Source organism: Stegodyphus dumicola, chromosome 9, assembly GCF_044657685.1.
Source record: "Stegodyphus dumicola isolate Sdum_Otavi_A_Nest chromosome 9, ASM4465768v1".
NCBI lineage: Eukaryota > Metazoa > Arthropoda > Arachnida > Araneae > Eresidae > Stegodyphus > Stegodyphus dumicola.
In genome coordinates this window covers 3551300-3567242 of record NC_140776.1, presented here as the reverse complement: position 1 = coordinate 3567242, position 15943 = coordinate 3551300, and positions in this window count along the sequence as shown.

The following is a 15943-nucleotide window of genomic DNA, read 5'->3' as shown; positions in this document are numbered from 1 at the left end:
AACAGAAAATGATACTCTTTACAACTTAATGCCATCCTTATTATTCTCTACAGGCCTTTGTGAGCAATTATCATGCTACTGAGATCAAAACTATTCTCTTTACCTGAATTGCTCTAGGCAGTTTCCCATGTATCATGAAACTAAAGCTACAGAATAAGGTTTCAGGAAATGTGGTCATTAAATATACTCTTAGTTAATTCAGTTAATATTTATTTATTACTCATTTATGCTTTTGTAGAGACATTTAGAAATCACAGTAGAATAAAATAAAACTGCAGTCTATTTCTCACCTTATAATCCAAATTTTATACAACAAAGAGTTATGAACGTAGTTAATTCAGGAAACATGTTTCAATTCGCTACAAAGAAAAAAAAACAGTGCATGGAAGCATTTATCACTGTTATATTCGCACTCTCAATTTTTTTTACATAATCAGTGACACTCCATTATATTTAATTTTTGTATCACTTTTTGTGGCACTAACTTTTCTTCATGCACGTACCAAAACACTTTTTCGTGTCTTCATCATTCAGTATTTGCAGAAAAACATCTTTAAAATGCATAAACGTTTGAACGCAACTTGGTATCAAGTCTGAGATGCAGCAAAAATTACTTTCCGAATGTCACAGTCCCAAACGTCTTAATAAGAACTTTCGTTTTAGTTTCGTTTTAGTTTAAAAATTTAATAATTCTCTGATAATATTACAAAGAAAAATAAATAAATCTGAAAAATTTCAGATTTTATAATGCGCCCAAATCTCGTTTTTTTCATTTGCACAGATATATACGTTTTGAGAGCATTTAGACGAATGTCCCTTTGAGCTAAAATATTTAGAAGCAGCATATTTTCTCGAGCGCTGGAGATAAAAATGATTTTTCCCGTAAAGTGTTGCCATTGCTGGCTTTTAAATCGTTGAGTTTTTAATCGTAAATTCCTTAAAGGTTTACAAAATATGAAATAGGTAATAAAATAAATTCCAAATTCGGGCTTCCAGGTGCCCGTATTCGAGTGGAGTACTATTTTATATCATATTTGATGGCTCTAGGTGCCGTCGTTTTTTCACAGTGTGAGAAACATACGTACATTCATGAAAATTCTTCATTATTTAATTTCTTTAAATATAATGCAGAGCGATAATATTTCGTGGCAACAGTTTGAAAAGTGAAACGGACATTTTTTGAACTGACGAAAAATGAAAATTCGAGACTAATAGCCCTTTTGGACTAACGCCCCATTGGGCTAATAACAACTATGCATTTTTTTATGTTTAAACATTAACTTCATTGTCATCCTAACATAGTCTTGATTGCTTTACACTGCATACCAACATTGTCTTGTCTTTTTAGACAGCTAAAATATTATTGATATAGTTTCACAAATGTCTGAAATTTTCATATTGCAAAAAAATCCTAAATATAACAATATGCAAAATATATTGATATACCAATTAATAACGTTCATATGCTTTTATGTCTTAAAACTGTTTTAAATTAGCCTAACACTACTCATTCTCAAAATTCATATTTTTTAATTGTATAATAAAATACAAAGATGGGTTTAAAATAAGCAACTATTATGCCTCTTGCCTATAAATTTTTAAAACGTTCATATTACAGTATTATATGTATGAAAAAAATGTATCTTATTGTAAACATTTTGACGTGTGGGGCATGAAATAAAAATAGCAAATACTCTATCAAGGGCATCGAAAGTCCACAAATTTTCACACTTATACCAGTTAGTTATAAGGACATTCAGTTTTAAAGTATGTTATATTTTTGTTGTATTTTGATAGTTTAAAGGTGCTTTAAAATATTTATCATTCTTTAACATGAACAGTTGACTAAAATCTACTTTTTTGTTATCTAGTCGCTTAGAATATTATGAAACACTTTCACAATCAAAATTGCAGTTCCAGGTTATCGAAAGATAACCAATACGTTATTTATGCAGAAATGCCACCAAAGTATATAAATTGCAATTATCCTATCCAACAAAGAATGTTTTTTGTGTGTGCGCGGGCGCGTCTCGCGATTTCGATTTGTGCAGAACGGTCGTGTGTGGAAGTACTACTAAATCGCTCTTAAGGTAACATGCTCTAGATGTAAACAAAAGTACCCCATCCTTTTCTGCTGCCATAGCTCTGCAGCACTGAGTCAGCTGTAGGGAAGGGAGGGCGTCTCTTTTTATTCCTAGCTCCATGGTATTGAATTTAGCGAAATATTTAGGATTTTATCCCATAGCATATTCGAGTAAGAGAATACTTTGTTTCACGTTGTAAGTTTGTTTTTACAGATACTTAAACAAATATTTTTACAGAATAAAATTTAGTTTTGATGTGCAACAGGATATTATTTTAACCATTCATTCTTCAGATTTGTAATTTAAAGTAAAACATCCCTGCTTTCATTTAAAGTTCGTTGATTTTAATTCTTCTTCAATTCTTAAATTTCATTTTCTGAATTTTCGAAATGTTTAGTTTAAGTTTTGTTAAATAGTTAATTTTTTTAAACTTAAAACTGAAACTTCATCCCTTTTTATTTAGTGTATAAAGTTAAGTTTGTTAACTTTGCTTAGTTAAGGGTAGAATATCCCTGTTTTATACATTAAACCAATTGTCGCATTGGACTGCATAAACGTTAGAAAAGCTCTTTCTAATACGGACCCGAAGTGTCCACCGAAATCATCGCGGAAAAACATCGCTGACGAAAACGTCGTGGAGAAAAGAACGCAAAGCGAAAACTTTGTGGTACAAAAAGTCGTGGAAGAGAAGAAAGCAAAGCGATCGCAGTTATAAAATACCAGTGTACAAAATCTCGTGCTTAAAGTGCCTCAAAAATTTCGCAGTTTCGAAAATTGTCGTGACCAAAATTAAAGCAGTTACCAAATTATCGCATGACGATAATATCGAGACATGTGTTTTTCTGACTTAATAAAATGTAAATGCATATTCACATAACGATTTGTGTAAGGAAAGATGGAAAGAGTAATTAATAAATTGATTTTTAATAAAGTTTTACTTCATGAAAAATATAATTAAAAATATACAAAAAAGGAAAATATGTAACTGCATGAGGTAAATAGATGTTTGCGTTATTATCGTCGTGCTATTATTTGTAGCTGCTTTATATTTTACCAGTATATTTACTACGTGGATGTTTTTACACTGCAAATTTTTGAACCGCTTCATTTTCGACGGCGATATTTTGTACCACGATGTTTTAAAATGGCGATGTTTTGTCTTTGCTTTCTTTCCTCCTACGATTTTTTGTACCACGACGTTTTCGCTTTGCGTTGTTTTCTCCGCCAAGTTTTAGGTTGTGATGTTTTTGCCGTAAAATTTCCGTCTGTAATCGAACGCGGATTCGAACTTTGCGTAAAATTTGGTCATTTGTATCTGTCGTTTTCCCCACGTTTGTAATTCCTGTTTCACCTGTGGTGAACTTTGAACAATGCTTTCGATGATCACATGGCTGAATAATTCATGTGCTGGACTAGTGACAAATACTCGAGGAACAATTGTCTAACAATCTGAAAAAGCATAAATCATTTAAAAGGGCATTTTCATAAGAAATTCTTTGCTTTTTAGATAATATTTTTTTTTTACAAAATACGAAAAATAAACTATAAAATTCTGTTACTTGTATTTCTACGCGTTTCCTTCTCTAAAGCTTCGAATATCAGCAGATAATCTTGCAAGAGTCAAAGAGACGAACGAAGATCTCAGTATTTTGGCAGTAATTTTCTTTCTAGAAAATATCCAGTAATGGATTTTGAAAAAAAAAAATCGTAATCAGATTTACGATTTTTTTAGAGTCTCTCGCTGATTTCTATGTCTCCTGTTCCAAAACGAAATTTTTATTTTCCCCCTTTTATCGCTTAACTATTCCTGTCGCAAAAGAAAATTTGTTACTCAAATTTAAAACAATTTTTACATGTTCCTCCGTCGTTAACAGCAAAAGCCAGATTATCTTGCAAATCATATTTCTCATATTCAAACTATTTACTAAATTCACATTTAAACTGCATATTTTCTGTTACTACATTGCTCAAACTTTTAACATAAAACACATTTGCCACATTCGGATGCAATATATGAATGTAGCAAATCGATGAAAAAAGGGCGATAATTTCTAAGCATTCAATAAAATATAAAAATATGAAAGCTTTCAGGTTTTGTATTACATCCAAAGGGGCGTTTTTTTCATTTTACACACATTCACACTTCGAGAGCACTTGGTATAATGACCCTTTGGGCTAAAACTCAGCATACCTTGCATTGCGTAACTTTCCACACAGTCGAATTTTTTTACGGTCTTCTATAAATTAAATCCTTTATGAAACTACAAGCTGTGAGTTTTCTCCTTAAATTGTATTTTAATTCCTTATTAATAACTTTAAAGTTATAATTTTTACTTTTTCATTTTATGAATATGAAAGTTATGTTCTTTCCTACAGAAAAACTGCTGATTATGCTCTTTACATGCAAAAAATAGTTGACAGTGCTTTGCATGAAAAAAATTTCGAGCATCTCTTGCAAGGATCTAATTTATTAGGTTAATAAGAGTTTCCAAAAGATTCTTAAAATTATCTATATTTGGATATTGTGTTGTGACTTATCTCACTTGTCTGACATTAACATTAGAACAAGTTAACGAAATTCATTGTGGCATTGGAGTGCAAGATTGCATCTGTCGTGGAAACAGCATTGAGTAATCTTTGAGATGAACAGCCTTGAGATCAATTTTGAGCATCATACAGATAACAGTACGACTTCTCTCATTTCCGCTCCCAGTTTTGATAAAGAGCACGCGGGGAAAACGGTTCCGAGCGTCTCCCACCCTGCTTCGTGCACCACCAGCCTCTCGGCAGAACTTCAGCCTCGTTGTATATTTAGAATGCCCCCATGCTGCAAGGACATTATACATTTACAAACATCCATGCCTTCTCCGGGATTTGAACCCGAGCTCTTCGGTATTGCAGTAGGCTTCTCTATCCACTATACCGTCTCGGTAGCATTTGGGTATTGTAACTTTGTTATAAAAATAATTTTAAATAAGGTCTTATTGAGGAATATGAGCTAATATATTTTGTAAGTATATGCATTAGATAGCAAATATTCGATCGTAGTTGACTTCATTGCTTATTGGTCATTTTTAAATGAAAAATATCATTCCCACCCATGTAACATTTTTCTTGGTTAGAAGATATGTATTGCCAATAAAAAGGCTTATATTGCGTCGGATTTTAGTTTCCTTGTTTGTTACAAGAATTAACAGAAAATATAAATTTTCAAGTAAACTATTTATTCTTTGACATGTTCGTCTTCCATCATATGGAAATGAAATACATTTCGAAACAGTAGAATCCAGCAAAATGACAATGACCGCTTGTCAAAAATGTCTTGTAACGCAACTTCAAAGCACCTCAAAATTTATGTATGAAATGAATAATTTAAAAGCTGAAAATTTAATTAGCAGGAATATATTAATTTTACCTAGGCGAAATAATGCTGAAGTAGAACAATGACGATAAAAGCATATAAAACAACCACAAAAAGTTACTTATATTTACAGACTATTTCTATTCAGTATATGATTCAAACAGCGTTTCAAACATTTATAGTTAAACTGCATTCGAATCTGGCTTGAATTGAATCAGCCAACCATTTAAAGCTATCCAATTTCCCTGAAGCATGATATTCTGCTACTATTAGCAGACTGCCACAATGCGAGCATCTCTTTGCATGAATTAAATTTTAACAGGGCTTTATTTAAAAGCATCTACCATACTGCGCTTATACAAAGCTGGGATTTTCGTTAATAGCAATTGAAATGAATAGGAAGAAAATCAAAAATGATTTACATTCTAAAGGATACATCATGAACTTCCATTATTGCAAATCACATTAAAATTCATGAACTGGTTCATAAAAACGCAGTGATGTATGCATCAGTTATGGTGATGTACTATAATGGATTTTACCTGTATGTTGCAGATAATAATATGCAATTTTCTCTTAAAACGTAGAAATATTTCTATGTACAGAGTTGCAAGGGAACACATGTGAGGCAAAACCCTATCTGCAAAATCCTGGCGCATGATGAACGAAATCAATATAAAGTTCGATAATGAATATAACAACACCAGTATATCCTAATATAGAAAAATCTTAACTTAAACACCAACATCTTTAAAAATTACCGTAAATTTAGACGTCGATTACCTAAATTTCCAGCTCCGTTTATTATAAAAAACAGACCAGAATTGCATCACCTAAATAAGAAAAATGAAATAATTATTTAGAAAAATAAATAATAAACACATGGGCTATTTATCAGACGAAATAGCGACCACAAGGTTAAAAGAGTATGAAATAAGGGTTTTCATTTGGGCGTAGAGAAATTTCTGATAAATTCAAATCAATAACCTGAACTGATGGTCTTTTGCGAAACTGATACCCTACAAGAAAATTAATTAAATAATTGAAGAAGCTTTTGTATGAATTTAACGGAAATAAATCTTAAAAATTATTTAAAAGACCAACAAGAAACAAAAATGGAAGATTTACTAATACAGATGCGTTTACACATTTTTAAACGATATTATTTTGAATTATAATCAATGTTTCGAATAAAAATACTTATTTTTTATGTTTAAATAAAAAAAGGCTGCCATGGGTACGTCGACAAAAATACATTGATATACTTGCCTTCGTTTGTGATAAATTCAAACATATACCTCTCCGTAGACAGAAATAAACTGCACAACGTTACTGAAGGCACACCATCTCCATAGCCAACTTTGATTAAGAGAGTTGCATCATTTTCTGTTGCTGTAAACAGCACCTTTTAAGTTTTTCTGTAGCTTGTTCTTTATATTTGGTCTAACCATTTGGCTTTGTTCAGAGCTAAATATGTTTTCATGTCTTCATGAAGCCCCTCCTGAAAAATGATTTTTAATTTTTAATTTTTAAAAATCATTTCATTTTTATGGCCTTTTTCTCTAAGGCTGAACATCTTTAAAATTAATATTAAATAAAGAAGAATATTAAATTTAATCGAAGTAAAATTGAAATTCAAATTAAATTTTGTAATAGTAAAAGTTAATGTTAACTGATTTTTTTAATTATTAAGTAAATTACTTACCTTATAAAACATGTCGGATGCTTCTTCTCTTCTTAAAATATTAGAAACCTTGAATTTTTTTAGATGTATTACGTTCAAATTTCTACTTAATTTCTAATACATTCATCACTAAATTATATCATATTTTTTAAATGAATTTACCATTGTTTAAATCAAGTTTAAATGTAATATATTTTTCAGTCTTTATAACATTTTACAAAAAACTAGCACTAATTTCTCTAATCTGAGTATTTCTGCATATTCAACTGACAACAATTTACTATAGTAGAGTATTTTATCCACTTTGCCGGAGAAAATCCACAATATTTAAAAGTTTTGCTTAAAGAAAGAAACAATTTTGCTTATTTAAAAGAAACAATGTAATACTTAAAAGTTTTGCTTTCTTTTTCTTAAATCGCATTAATTTTATTTTGTTTCTATTATAGATTTGTAAGCATAGTGTGATTAACCTTTTGTTGAGACATTTTAATTACTTATTTATTTTATATTGAAAATTTCGAATAAAACACTGAATTTTATTCTAGTACTTCAGATTCGGTATATATATATATATATATATATATATATATATTCAGGAAGTGCAGCAAAAATAAAGATCGTTTAAGGTTTGATCCAGCATTCAAGTGAGTATCTTTTCTGAAGCCTGGCATAGTATATCTTATTTTTTCGTTTCAGAATTAATTTCTTTACTCAGCCTTTATTTTCCCAACCACTCGTCGTAAACAGACACTTTTTAACCAGAATATTTTAAATATCACAAATAGTAATGTTTTTGTATTTTGAAGTTTTAAATATAAATTTTGTAAGAAATGCAAAAATCAGATATAGGTTTGTTACATAAGAAACATGATCTAATAGTCCTACATAAATGGACGAGAAATATTTTTCATTTTTAATGGATGAAAATAAGAGTTACCTGTATGTTAATAGTGAAACGCACTACCTTTTCCTAAAACATGAATTCTTCACCAAGCTTTTTTTTTCAGCAAAAGAAACAAAATCAGTGGATGGTAAAACATGGAATTTGCATTTCTAAGCTGTCCCTGTTCCTGGTATCACGCATAATAAATATTGAATTTTCTTTGAATTTAATGATTGCTAATAATTTACTGTAGCCTGATAAGGGTAATTTCGTTTTGATTTCTTGAAAAAAATTTTATTATTTTGAGTTTTTTTTTTTAATTTACATGTATACATGCACACACACACACACACACACATATATATATATGAAGAAATTTTTTTGATTTCTTTCCAGATGATGATGATGAATTATTACAAAGAAGATTCTGCTATGACTAATTAAGATGTTATCTGTGCAGAATGTGGAGATTATGATATTTATGTAAGTAAAGGACCGTTTAAGTTAGCTAATTAAGTTTTCAATTACGTATATTTGTATAAGAACTTTTACTTTCATTTTTGCCATTGCGTATATAGATGTTACATTTGCGTTAGAAGCGAATCATACTACAGGAATACATTTTGAAAACAAGCACATAAAAATGTATTATAAGAATATTACTTCTTTTGGGATAGTAAGAAGAAATAATCATATTAAAAACAAAATTTTAGGTTTATAATAAAGCTAATACAAATAAGATTATAAGTTCATTTTGCTAATATAGTATGTATCTGATTATTATCTGATATATATTTTGACATTTCCCATCCTTTCAATGGCGCTATTAACGTACGCAATTTTCGAACTGAAACTTGAGCAACCGATATCGAAATTTTTAGTACCTAATGAGAATACCAATTAAAAATTTCTTTTTATTATTGAATCAAAAGTCAGAGTATTTGATGCCTGCTTAATAAACGGAAAAACGGCCAAAGAAATTGTAACATTCAATGTGTAGTTACCACTGTCCAGGTTCTTTAAATATGGCAAAGTTATAGTTTTACCATTAAAGCATGTTTTGTAGGTCATGTTGTGCTCCTTAAACTAATGTTATTACACGTGCATCAGGACTCCAAGGAACCTTTGTTACTACCTGCCTTTCTTCACGAAAAAATTGTGGACAGTCGTTTAGAAATTTGTTTTTGCACTTTTGGTTTTCTAATAATATAATATTATATTAAAAATAGTTAATTTCAGTAGTATTTTAACAGCTGGCTAATTTTTCGCAATTTCGTTTCACTACTCGAATTAAAGATGATAAATTTTCGAAAATGTGTCGATATCTCAAATTCTGCTCTACCCACATTTCCAAAGTAAGTAGTTGAGAACATACGGGTTTTTATAATTTGAGTCAATTTTCTGATGTTGTTTAAAATAAAATTTCCCTAAATTTGCTTTCAGATCGTTTTTAGCAGAATTTTATAATACTGTTTACCACTTCCCTTTTTTATTACAAAATGTACAGTATTTATGGAATTTTTTTTTTTTTTTTTTTTTTTTTGTTACTCTAATTTTGTTTATTTTCAAGTTTCAGACATTTCGTTTGTTCCAAAGATAATTTTACATTAAAGGAAAGGGGTCGTTGATGAAATATTTATTTTGTTTCAACAAGAAATTAAAATATATTTATGTCCTATCATATTTTAAATTGTTCATGTAGGGACAGATCATTTTTTTATCCAAAAATGGGAAATATTAGATATATCTGTCAACATTTGAATCACCGTTCTTCTCTTTATTAGTTCAATGTGCTAAGTACCTACGCACGCATGAGAGAATGCAATAATCCCTTACATCATCCATTTTAAAGGTCAATGATCATGTTCAGGTCGCGACGACTTATCTTATCCTAGAACCTTAGTTTAGGAGCTATCGTTGATACGTTTTGGACTTTTCGGAAAGAGAAACATAAAAAATCACTTATATCCTCATGGGGATTTGAACCACTGATCTCGCATTTGCTAGATTAGTTTATGTCGTAAGAGAACGATAGACGTAATGCAATAGATCTATACAATATATAATTTCTGTATTATAAATTTCCTTCTAAAGAAGCTAAGTATATAGGAAAGCTTTTAACGATTTCGTTTTAACCGTCAGATGGGATTTCATTGAATACTCGTCATCTGTGAATAGAGATCATTATTTTTCAGATAATGATCTGTTCCAAATCTCTGAGTTCCTTATTCAGGAATTCAATCTTGAAAGTTTACAGATGGATTGCGTATTTCTACTTTTCCTTTAAATATACATTTTCAGGCAAGCAGGTAACGTTTTGGGAGAGTAATTGAGTTACAAATTCCAACATAGCATCTTTAGCGTGCTCGCATTGCGGAAAATGTGGCTAAAACTAAGCATAAATTTTTGTGTTTCAGTTTATAATCCGGAGCTGTAATTCTTTCTATTAGAATAGAGGTGGATTGTGTTTCTGTATTAAACTATTTTTAATCATCAAACATCTGGAAAATCAAAACGAAGTCCGTCCATTTTATTTTTTAAAATGTTATTATAAATAAGCTAGGTGATAATCTATCATTTCTCAAAAAATCTTTGAATGTATGAGTGCCAGTTTACTAGAAGCTGGTATTGCAAACTTATATAATGATCCTTTCCAGGACTTGAAAAACTGCACACTTTATACGTCCTATACTTGCAATACCTCAGCGATAAGAGGAATTGGCTTATTACTCTCATACTTACATATATGTAAATGATCTTATTACCATACATAATTTTGAAAAAATAGAAAATCCCAAACTTATCCAGAGTGCCCTACACTAAATAAAACTAATAAATCACAGAATACAGTTAACTCTCTAGATCTTGAAGTAGTTAACTAACTAAAACTAAATTTTTTGACAAAACTATATCGTTTAATTTTACGGCAAATAAATTAATAAATTGAACTTCTTACATTTCCAAAAAAGTGATTTATAATACCATATTTAATCAAATACAGCGGCACATTAAGAATATATCTATAGGTGCACTTGATGTTCAAAAGGAAGTTTTAATTCTTATAAACATACTTAAGACCAGTCTTGTTCGAAATCAATTTATTAACTCTTGTCTTAAGAAAGCAGGCGTTAAATACCGTTTGTAATATTTTCACTGATAGGGTTATGATAATACCGTTTTAAACCTTCTAGGCAAAACATGTTGAATGTCTCTCAGTTTAAGGATTTGTAATTTTTGTAATTAGACCTGTATAGTTATTATATATGCTGTAAAATACAATTTCCGTTGGCTTTTTTGTTTTTGTTAAATAATGTACTTTTTTCTATTTCAGAGACTTGTTGATCGCCCTCTACAAGTTAAGAACTTCTATCTCACGCTGTAAATTTCAGACACTTAGCCAGAAATAAATTGATATCTATTGTTTGAAGCTAATTTTAGTTATTCTTAACGACTAAAGTATTTCTCTCTTGCCAGTTATATTTTGGCAAGTATTTTCTCTCGCCAACTCTCTTGATAACCCGGCTCTAACTCTTCGCCTTCCGAAAATACGATCGGACTTGTCTAACTTCTCCTTTTCATTACAACCCTACAGCATTCCAATGCAAAGGTTATAAGGTATTTCTCCCGCCTTTTTAGCATTCCTCCGTAGAGTAGTGGTCAGCACGCTCGGCGCGTATTCGAGAGGTCCGTGGTTCGAGTCTCGGCGAGAGATTTGCTCGCTTTTCACATCTCTTGCTTCGAAGCAACCTAGTATCTCTTCTCGGTCAATTTTTTGCTAATTTGCTTTCAGTTTTCAGTTTTACAAACATGTAAGTTTAATTATTATTTCTTTTTAAAGTATATTTTTAAGTTAATTTTCTATTTTCTTGCATTTTAAATTTTAATTTTGGTATTAAATGTATATTTAGTAAGTTTTTCATGTCCTTGTTTTAATCACTTTTGATCTTTTCGGTGTCTGTTTTTGTAATGCGATTTTCACGGAGATCGCATTACAAACCTCTTTTTTTGTAAGGATTTTAGGGTTCACCTCTTTTTTGTAAGGATTTAAGCATATTGATTTTAACAATTTGTTTAGCAATTTATTTTACTTTTACTATTTTTAACATTTATTATTCAGGTTTTACACGATCTTTTACGTGAAATCTGTATAAATTTCAACTCAATCAAATTCTAATTTTTAACCTTGCAAATAGAGGTGACGAAATATAATCGCTTCTTTTTATTATTGTTAATTGAACATAGGTTGATTTGTTATACTTAAAATGTCAATTAATCTCCGTGGAATGACAATAATTAAATTTGATCACGCGATCAGCTGCTTTTCTGAATCATTTTCGGTATGAATTTTAAAAAATTAGCACGTATTTTAGAAACCATTTTACGGCCTGTAGTTAAAGTTTAAAAACAGCTCCATTGTATTAACAAATATGCTCCAAAGGGTCTCCCAAGATATAATAACAAATTCTAGAGCGAATAAAAAACTTAATCTCTTTAACTGATGGCAAAAGTTTGCAAGTAATATGAGTAATTTTTTAATACTTTGCATTTTAGTAATAATTAATATTGTAATTTCTTTAGAGTATCATAAAATGTTTATTTGAAAAAATAATTATTCAAAGTATTTCCGCGCAATATGTTGCTGAAAATTCATCAATTGATCAGTATACAGAAATGGTAAGAAATTTAAAACTTTTACACAAAGACATAAAAACGAGAAATTCAATACCAATGAATTTCAAAATGTCCTATAACTATATAAAATAAGACGTAAAGGAATGTGAAATTAAATTAAAAAACTATAGAAACCTGAAAATTCATACCAAAACCAGACATCTGAGTAAAGAAGAAGAAGAATTCAGTAACGTTATCAAGAGGAGGCTACATCAGCCAAACCAGTCACAGTTGAAACCAGTCACCACTGTGTTCGGCTCATGAAGTCAACTTTGCATGCTTAACTAAACATATGGAATGCTCCAGTGACTCAGTGACTGTCTCTAGTTTTACTCAAAATTTCACACAGAAGTATTATTACGACTTTTGAATCGGGTAAGGGGATGTGAATATATACACATATACAGAGTGCCCCAAAACGGCCGCATAAACTCTGCACAGCTAGATTCATCATTGGGAGTATATAAAAACTGCCTAAAGAAACGTTCCTGTACGATCCATAGTTTATGAGAAAAATGCGAAAAACAAAGTATAACGTCACTACCGGTGCAAGAAAAAACAACTTATTGAACATATTAACAGCAGTATAGGCACAAGTTAAAGCAGATGTTCAAAGTGTCCGCCGTGCATGTCGAGGCAGACTTGAGCACGCCGTGGAATGGCTGTCATCACACGTTGCATTATCGCGGGGTCCACAGAAGTACAAGCAGCATGCAGACGAGCAACTAAGTCCATTGGTGTTGTCACTACGTCTGGCTACGGTCGCCGCTTTTTCAGATGGCCCAGACTTTCCTTTCCCCATCGATGACGAAAAGCTGATAGCTTTGCACTTTGTAATCGATTACGAAGTCTCGATCTCTTTGGTTGTTTAGCGATTGCGAAGGTTTTAATGTTTTGGGTTCGTGTATGAACTTGTCAGAAAGTGGTGTGGTGTGGTGTGGTGTCAGAAGGAAAATGAATATCGCGAAACCTTGCAATTTAAAGGAATACTTTGCAGACACGAAGTAGAAACTGTTAAAAAAATTTGTTTACTACTATAGAAAATCATAATCATTCGATGATAAGAGTATGTTATGTATGATGCAGTTATGAAAGTAAATGTAAAGATAATGTATGTATGTATGTGAAGTAAATAAAATCCTCTAGAACGCAAATGGTTTATTTGGTTATCTACTTGAAATTTTGGCCATTTTGTTCTATTTGTTCTTAAGTACTTATCAACATAAATGTTTATTAATTTTATTGCCTAAGATCTATTTGATGTTTCGAGATCTGGTCCAAGTTAAAAAAAATGTTTATAGACGTTCATATTCATTAATTTTGTTGCATAACATGTAATAGAGTTCTGTTTGATTTTTATTTGGTTTTATTGTCAGCTATTACATGCCTTTTTTTAAAAATAGCTGATGCTTTACAAAACCTTCTATACTATATTAAACATTAAACATTAAACAGCGTATACTGTGTTAGATTTGAAAATTTTTATTGTTTCTTCAGAAACTCAACAATTGCATTAATGACTACTGTATTTTTCATCCTGTCTTATTGTATAATTGCAATCTGTTGATTTGAAATATAATAATGTAACAGTCAGTCTGTAAAGTAAATTCATTCTTTAGGTTTATCAGGAACAATGTTTTTCAAAATCATCTTATAATTGAACACAACCAATTCAAAAAAGTATTCTGTTTTAAGTTAATAGTACACCATAAAATTACATGCATTGAAATATCAGGAAGTTAGAATAATGAAGATATTGACACTTTCGGAAAACAGGAAAGTTTTCTGAAGTGTATTTATTTCTTTAGTGATGTATAAGTCAATGCTACTTAGCTTGTATAATATTACATTACTGTCTATTTTGACTGGCACCAGTAGACTAGCAGATAAGATAGCTGAACACTGGATGTTTGATCCAGGTACAAATACTGGTGAATGAGATAGCTGCATGGGAATTTTCCTGTTTCTCCTCATGTATTATGTGAATAAGTCAATTTCTCATAGAAATACTTTCTCAAAGGCATCCCTTTACCTAAGGTACATAGCTCTTACTGTACGTTATCTTGATTTGTGTAACTTAGCATAGCCATCAACACCTTAATAATTTTAATACAAAATGACAATTTTTTTTTTTTTTTTTTTCTACCATGTTACCACAACAAATTTCACAGGATGCACCAAACTGTGTCAACCATGTGTATGTGCATATACCAATTCTTCAGTTTTTAATAAGCAGCATCACCATTTTTGTATGTTTTTTTTTTTTCCTTTTTTTTGTGTGTATTGTCCAAGTTACAATGATTTTTATAACTCATTTTTATTTTTATAACAAATCATTTACAAACAAATCATACTTTTTTAAATGAGAACTTAATTTTAAAATATGCACTTGTGGAATTTGTCTGCAATGGATGAAACAGTAGTATGAATAAAATTCTGAAAAAATGAAGCTGTATCAAATTATAAAGTTACAGAAGAATGGAATTTGCTATGTTAGTTGAATTTAAATTACCCAGAATCTTTCTCCCTTCGCTGTTGCTATACCAACAAAAGAAAACCAATTCTGAAAGCATCCTGCAAACAAAAATTTGCTTGTAACGAGGTTTATTGATTGATTGGTACAGACTTTAATGGCATATTTGTTACCAATTGAATCTAAAGCAAACCAATATGAAGGGTAGTTTTACAGGTTAACTTGTTTTCAAATTAGCAACTCTGTAAAAGGGATCATCTAGCTGTACTGACACTCCATGTTCTTTCTCATATCTAGTTATTTGGTTGTAACAGGCAATTAAGATAAAAACACTTTTAACACTGCTTAATTTTTATGTATGGTAGCCCAGTTACATGACTATAACATTTTTCCACTACTTTTTTACACTGTAAACTTGGTTTAGAAAGTTATTTACCAAGATTTTGGGATGTTGTATAGAAATATCATATGGAACAACTACAGTCAAATGTATTGTTTCAGAAGAGAGTATACATATCCTCTTAGTGAATCTTTTCCTGCGCGTATTGTTTGATTTAATATTTCCAGTATAGTGGAATGACCATCATGAAAACATAGCGTCCTGTAGCTCTTTCTATATAATTCCATTCAGATATTCACACTTTTATTTTTAAGTTAATGCAGAAGACAATACATATTTACATCTATTTCTGATATTGTTGATATATCCAATAAAGTGCTTTTTTTTTCTTGCACCGGCAGTGACGTTATACTTTATTTTTCGCATTTTTCTCGTAAACTATGGATC